This window comes from Ursus maritimus, unplaced genomic scaffold, assembly GCF_017311325.1.
Source record: "Ursus maritimus isolate PB19 unplaced genomic scaffold, ASM1731132v1 scaffold_3, whole genome shotgun sequence".
In the NCBI taxonomy this organism is placed as follows: domain Eukaryota; kingdom Metazoa; phylum Chordata; class Mammalia; order Carnivora; family Ursidae; genus Ursus; species Ursus maritimus.
The window spans coordinates 49,719,405-49,727,118 of record NW_024425563.1 but is presented as its reverse complement, the minus strand read 5'-3'; the positions used below and the strand labels follow the sequence as shown (position 1 = coordinate 49,727,118).

Genomic DNA, 7,714 nt, shown 5'->3' with positions numbered 1-7,714 from the left:
TTGTATTATCAGATCAGGAATTTAAAGCAACTGTGCTGAGGGTTCTAATGAAAAAAAGGAGACAACATTCAATAAGAGATTAATAATTGTAATATAAGAAGAAATATTTTGTCTTTGCCCTGGTTCTTGGCACAGAGCTCCTCGAAATGAATTTTTGGAATCTCCTGAGTGATGAGTGTCTTTGGCAGGTTAATGAAATGACTGTTGGTTGAGGGGCACCAAATAGCTTTGGGATGAGAGCTGCTCACCAGAAAAACCATACCATGTGATCAGAAGGCTGGAAAATTCAACCCCACTCGTGAGCTCTGCGGAGGAGAGAGAGACTAGAGATTATGTTCAATCACCAATAGCCAGTCGATAATCCGTTATGCCTATGTACTGGAACTTCCACGAAAACCCATAAGCAATAAGGTTTGAAGAACTTCCAGGTGGCAAACACATTGAGGGGCTTGGAGGGTCATGTACCAGCATGGAAGCTTCCGGCCCCTCACCCCATATCTTGTTTCTCCCCTCCGAATGTTCCTGAGTGGTATACTTTATAACAAACTGGTAATAGTAACTAAAGTGCTTTCCTGACTTCTGTAAATTATTCTAGTGAATTATCAAGACTGAGGAGGGAGTTGTGGGAATCCCCAAATTCATGGCCAAGTGAAACAAAAGTATGGGTAACCTGGGGACCTGATACTTGTAACTAGTGTCTGAGGTGGAGGCAATCTTGTGGGATGGAGTGCTTAACCTGTGGGGTCTGTGCTAATTCTGGGAATTGGTGTTAAAATTGAATTGAATTTTTGGACACCCACTTGGTGTTGAAGGACTGGTAAATCGGTTGGTGTCAGAAAACACTCCAAAAAGAACCTGAGAGTAATGTAAGCAAAGAGATAGAAGCTCTGAGTAGAAATTAAAAAGAAATACTAGAGATCAGAAACATTGTAACTGAAATGAAGAATGCCTCTGATACACTAACTAGATGGACACAGCAGAGAAAAAGACTGGGGAAAAAAAAAAAAGGAACTGAAGAACCCAGAACTGTAAGACAATGACGAAAGGTATAACATATATGAGAGAGAGGATCAGAAGAAATATCTGAAGCAATAATGACTGAAATTTTCCCTAAATTCTTGTCAGACACCAAACCATAGATCCAGGAAGCTCAGAGAACACCAAGCAGGACAAAGGGCCAAAAAAAAAAAAAAAAAAAAAAAGAAAAAAAGAAAGAAAGAAAAGAAAAAAAACCTTAAAAGACCCACACAAAAAAACAAACAAAAAATAAACAAAAACCCAAAAACTACACCTAAGCACAGCATCCTCCAACTGCAGTAAACAAGAGAAAGAAAAAACCTCAGAAGAAGAAAACGTAAGGCATGTTAGATCAGATGTTAATGAAGGGCTTGGAATTTTCCAGAGTGGCCAAGAAAGGACTCCCTGGAATGGAGACCTTTTACTCAAATTCCTGGGAGCGTCGGAATTCACAGACACTGTAGTAATGCTCTCCTTTCCTTGGAGCCTGTAACAGGCCCCGTGGTACAGTTGGAGGGGTGTAACCGGACGGCATCCTGGTTCTTACAGATTGTGTGACCTTGGGCAGGGGACCCGACTTTCTGGGCCTCCGGTCCACATCTCCAGGTGAGCTCCTTTCCACAGGACCTAGAGCTGCAAGGACCGCTTTGTCCCCAGCTCCTCTCGTGTCTGCCCCTTGCTTATCTTCCAGTTTCAGCTTCAACTTCACATTCTATTGGCAGCATTCCCTGACCCACAGCTTTAAGAAGGTCTCTTTTATTTATTCTCACATCTTTCTTCCTAGTAATTTTCTTAATTGTAATTAATTCCTTGGTGTGTAACTATCTGATGTCTATTTTTCCTGCTAGAATGTAAGCTCTGTAAGTGGGAGAGCCATGCCTACCTCTGCTCACGGCTACATCCCCAGAACCTCCCAGAATGTCTAGCACAGAGTAGGCACTCCACAAATACATTTTGAATGCATAGATGCACAAATACATTTTGAATGCATAGATGAATGAATGAACAATCAAGTGGCTGTTGCTTAGAGATCATTCTAGATTAAGCAAATGGCACAGTTAAGCAATTGGCATATATTTGGTGTCTGATAAATGATAGCTGCTGATTTCATGGATGTATTTCTCATCAGATGCTTGTAGTTCCCGTGACTAACTTGGTTTTCTGTCTTTGCAAAAGCTGTTGGGATTTTAGGACTGGATTTCCATATAGTTCAGCAATTTCTTCAGAAATCCAGGTCACTAGAATTTAGAGGGGCATTTCTTTCTGGTTTGTTGCCTCTCCTGCGATATGCTAATGCCTCTTATATATAAAAAAAAAGAGGCCATGACATGAGACTTAATCTTGGAAGATGAAGAATCCAATAGCCAGAGACAGGTTATTTCAAACAACGAAACGCCCAATACCATTCAAGGACCTGCGGGGATGAGATGAGGCAGACAGTAGGTGTCAGTTAGGGTGCAGGATTGAATTGTTAGAGGACACCATGCTCTTGAACCCTGAACCGCCATGTGGTCCGGGAGGCTGCAGGCAGTGGCGATGTGCAAGATGGAACTCAGCAACAGAATAAACTTTTCTTTTCCCACCTCCATTTCTGAAGGGTCTGTCTTTAGTCTCCTGGAAACTCATCAGTGACAATAAAAACATGTTTTTCATCTTATTTTCTTTATAAATGCAATTCCATTCAGGCACTTACAAGTTCTTGGGTAGAAACAAACCCACTGTTTAGTTTTACATTGCTGTTTAAATCCATTGGGGTATAATTCTATTTTATGATTTAGACATCTCAACTTATATAGCCAGTATCTGAAGCACGCTGAAAAAAATTCAGTTTGATAGGGCTTCAGATAAAGTGCTATTCTTACTCTTTCACGTCGTAGTGCCAATCATAAATCCGTATGTCCACGGCCTTCATTTTAATATAGTTTATAACTAATTCACCTTAATTGTGTTCATCTTTGATGGCAATTCACATTGTTCTTCCCTTTACTGATTTGTAATCGGTTCTTGTTTTCATACGTTTTACGGAGACTCTCAGCCTCAGATAGATTATGAAGATCTGAAGAATTTTTAAGGCTAACAGTCCTAGTCATACTGCAATCTGTCAGTATAGCTCCCTCTCTCGCCCACCTTTACAAGTTAAAGGCTTTTTTTTTAAAGGGGCGCCTGGGTGGCTTAATTGGTTAAGTGTCTGACTCTTGATTTTGGCTCAGGTCATGATCTCAGGGTCGTGAGATCTAGCTCCACGCCGTGCTCCACACTGGGCGAAGAGCCTGCTTAAGATTCTCTCTCCTCCTCTACTCCCTCTTCCCCCCCCCCTCTAAAAAACAAAACAAAACAAACAAAAAAGTTAAAGGCTTTAGCAGCCTTTCTGTTCCTTCTGAAATAGTGATGGCATGGCCCTTGGGTTTTGCAGACCCAGGGAGCTTACACATATACAGATGAAAACATCTCTTGGAAGGAACTCTTTCTAGAATCTAGTACGCTCCTTCTGAGTTGGTCTAACTCCCTTTGTCAGTTGTGGAAACTCTGTGACTCCTGCTTCCTGGGGTTACCGGAAGACTCAAATGCTGTAGCCACATCTTCTCTTGTTCCAAGTACAACCATCTCCTTGCTTATTCTTCTGATCTCTTTTTAACTTTTAATTTCCCCGTGTACATAGATGTGTATCTCTTAGATGCACAAATCTCTTTGGAAAGTAGGTGGGGTCTAGGTGATAAACAAATCATCCTGCTTTCTTTAGCAGGGGACTAGACAGTCTTTCTAACAGGCTCATGTTTTGTAGCAGTCTGAGTAATGAGGGCTCGAGGCGCTGTCCATCCTCTGTCCCCCCATAACAGCACCATGACTCCTACAAGGATGCCCTCTCTAAGTCATTTCCTGGTGGCATCATTCATTTGCCACTTCCCACAAACAGTATTGTGGTCATTTGTTTGACTTTTTAAATAATTCATATTTCACCTGGAACCCTTAAACCAGAACCAAGACCTCCCCGAAGATTTCATGCATTTCCCAGGATTTCAATCTCATCCTCATGTCTGGCTTTGAGATCCTGGGTCTGCAGACTCACCCATGCTTACCTGGTCCCTCCTCTGTCTTTGGGGGTGATCCAGCTATAGAATCGGTTCCCTGTCTTTCATTTACACAAATATCACCTCCACAAGGCATATGTGTGTGGAAGATGTTACTAAATGCTTGGGGAAATAAAAAGAGCTTATAAGAAAACAAAACAAGCAACCAAAAATTATGCAGAGGTGGTGCTGGCATTTTGCTGTCTCTGTGGTTTGTCTTCTGCCGAGCCATACTCTTGGAGTGTCAGAGTGTTTTTTCAAATTAACTTTCTTGATGAAGACAGTTCTGCCCCTGAGAGGAATTCCAATACCAGATTATATGGTCATTGTTCTCTCATCCTGTTATACAATATTATATGGACACATTATCTTCCTACCTCTGTGTTAAGTCTAAGAAGGCAAAGACCTTACAGCTTTCTTAATAATTCAGGGGACGGGAAGGGCATCAATAACAGCCCTCTACTGTGTGTCAGACATCCTGCTACTTGTTTTTTTCTTTCTACGTGTTTTTTTTCTTTATTTCTGTGCTGTGAAGTCAGGGTGATAATCTTCTTTTCATTGACTTGGAAACTGAGGCTCAGAGATTAAATAATTTGCCTAAAAACCACAGTGTTTAGAATGCAAAATCAACACAATTTCTGAAACAACTAGAATTCCATGATTCTTCAAGCTCGCAAAGTGTGGCTCAAGGTTGCTTCTCCCTCCCCGCCCACCCCACACACCTGCCTCAAGCCCCCTCTTGGAATCTTTGCCAAGGATGTGCTGTGGCAAGGAAGAGCTCCTGGGTGCTGGCCACGTTGGTCATGCTGATTAATCCTACGTGACTAATACAGTGGTCATGGCGGTGGTGCCTCTGGGAAAAGAGGAGTCTCAGAAATGGGAAGATGGATTTTGTCTCTCACAAACCAGTGAGCCAGTTCCTGGGTTTTACGGTTATTTGTTCTAACTTTTTATTATGAAAAATGACAAACCTTGGGGTGCCTGGCTGGCTCAGTCAGTGGAGTGTGCGACTCTTGATCTCTGGGACATGAGTTCAAGTCCCACGTTGGGTGTAGAGCCCACTTAAAAAAAGAAAAAGAAAAATGTTTAATCTCTATCAAAGATAGAATAGTATAGGGAGCGCCTGGGTGGCGCAGTCGTTAAGCATCTGCCTTCAGCTCAGGGTGTGATCCCAGCGTTCTGGGATCGAGCCCCACATCAGGCTCCTATGCTGGGAGCCTGCTTCTTCCTCTCCCACTCCCCTGCTGTGTTCCCTCTCTCGATGGCTGTGTCTGTCAAATAAATAAATAAAATCTTTAAAAAAAAAGATAGAATAGTATAATAAACCCCCCATATCCATTATCTAGCTTCAATTATTACCAACTCGTGGGCAATTCTGTTTCATCCAAATCTACCCCTACCCCCTTCCAGCCACCACCATTTTATTTTGAAGCAAACCCTAGATTTCATTTGATGACCAGGTCTTTGCCACCTCATCAAGATTTGCTTTTATGTCATTAAAAAATTCAATTAAAAGTAAATCCATAATGAACAGCCTTAATTAAAGCCTCCTGGAGCAGACAGAAACTGCTATTGCACAAAGGAACCCGTGAGATGGGCACAACAAGTGTCTGTCAGCGTTGTGTTGGCCTCACTTTGCCATTTCTTAGGTCACTATTCCTACCTCCTGCCCCAAAGCTGATTTACTTCCCAAACCAATCTGGTGCAAATTGTCCTTTTACTGACTAAAAGACCACAAATATATTTATTTGTGTGATACAGAAATGTGTATAATAGAAGTAGCACTAAAATGTGAAAAATTATATGCCAAAATACTGACAGCATTTTCTCAGGGTGATATAAACTCAGAAAGTTTCCAGTTTATTCTTTCCTTGTAGCTTCTAATTATTTAAATTTTTTCTCTTTCTAGAGGTAATGAATTATTTTTATGGTTAGAAAAAGGAGCAAAAGTGTCCACCATGAAGAATATAAATTCTGAAGAAGCTTTTATGGAAAATGACATATCGGGCTCCCTCCACAGGTTGGATAAGTTTCAGGATAAGTGAAAAGTGGACAAAATGTTTTAATCAACAGAATTGGGACACCCTGGAAGTTCTCTGCAGTTCTCTGCTGTGCCCATGGGGAGATGAAGATCTGGCCCTGCATGTGATCTGAACCCAAACCTTACCCATGGCCTGACCGACGCCCCTAGGGTTACTGCCGGGAGCAGGAAGCGGTGGGGGAAATGTAGCTGAGGAAGCCAACCACTCAAAGTTTGGGGTTTTTAGATGGCTCTTAAGGACTGGAGATAGGACACTTGAAACTAGGGCTCTCCTGGAAAACCTAGAGATACAGACAAGGGTCACTGGCTCCTGTCGGGGCCTTCCTTGCAGGTGGCTTCCAGAAAAATAAGGCCATACTTGTCTGTGAGCCTGAAGGCCTCTGCTCCCATGAAGCATAACTCCCCCTTTCACCCCCAAAAAACGAGAGCAGCTCAAGTGCCTTTGATAAGAGAGTCGTGTCAAAGGAGATTAAATCCTAATGAGCTATATTTATTGTTTGCATTTATTTTGTCTTAAAAAAACATTTATGGAACCAAGCTCCATTTTCTAATTTTTCTGCAAAGAACATGTATTATGTGATTTTAAAAAATAAACAAATTTATTTTGCTCATGAATCCACTTCAGCTTCCCATCTGCTCCCCACAAAGGCTCCCTGTGAAAGGCTAAGTACGAAAGATGGGTAAGGGGCTGAGGGAAAGAGCAAGAGAAGAGGAGGAGAGAGAGAGAGAACCTATGTGTGTGTGTGTGTAAGTGAGTGCATGCATGTGATTGTATGTGTCTGCGTGTGTGTGTTTATGTAGGCGAGTTAGCATGGACTAATCAATAGGTTTCAAAAAGCGACTACCCATAAAGAGAGGGAAAGAGAGGGACTGGGTTAGAGCCAGAGGGCAATCAGGTCTCAGGCTCCCCGGGGGGCTCAGTAGTGAGGGGCTGGAACCCAGACATGGCAGAGCAGACAAGGGGTCTGGGAGCCCCCCCAAGGAGCATGGGACCTTAGGTGGGGCAACAACAAAAAAGCAGTCAACAAGGCTCTTTAGACCAAACACACCCGTATTTGTTAGGGGACAGCAGAGGATGACGTGGACGACGAAGCCCCTGACACAGCGGCTTCATCAAGAGGGAAGGGTTTAGCGTTCCGTTTGTTTTTTGCTCTCTCGCAAACAAGAGTTTGAGTAGGGGGTCTAGAGCCGCTGTAGCAGCTCGACCAGAGTAGGGTGAACAACCGTCCGGGACTGTGGAGCTTCCTGGTTATAGGACTTTAATGCTAAAACTGGGAAAGTTCTGGGCAAATCAACATAAGTTGGTGACCCTGGGTATTGGATTCCAGGTCCACTGCCCTCGTTGGTTTGCCAACATGCGGTTTCCACCTTGAAGTGTAGGACGGCTGCTCTGGTTTTCATCATTCTGTCTGTGTGCAGCCAGCAGGGAAGCAGAAGCCCCAGAAACTGCACATATCCCCTCTGCTCACAACTTTACAGTCAGGGTGCAGTCACACGGCCACACTGAGCGGGACTCTGGGAAACGTCATTAGCTGGTAACCAGGTGCCCAACCAAAACTTCTATTATGTTGGATTAAGAGGAGAATCA

At 43.0% G+C, this 7,714-nt stretch overlaps 1 long non-coding RNA gene across 1 annotated transcript; it reads left to right on the top strand.

Moving 5' to 3' along the window:
- The first annotated feature begins 1,222 nt into the window (after positions 1-1,222).
- Positions 1,223-6,615, top strand: LOC103658899. The gene is made up of 2 exons (XR_567325.1): positions 1,223-1,623; positions 5,995-6,615. It is a non-coding gene; the product is annotated as an uncharacterized LOC103658899 (long non-coding RNA).
- The last annotated feature ends 1,099 nt before the right edge of the window (positions 6,616-7,714 follow it).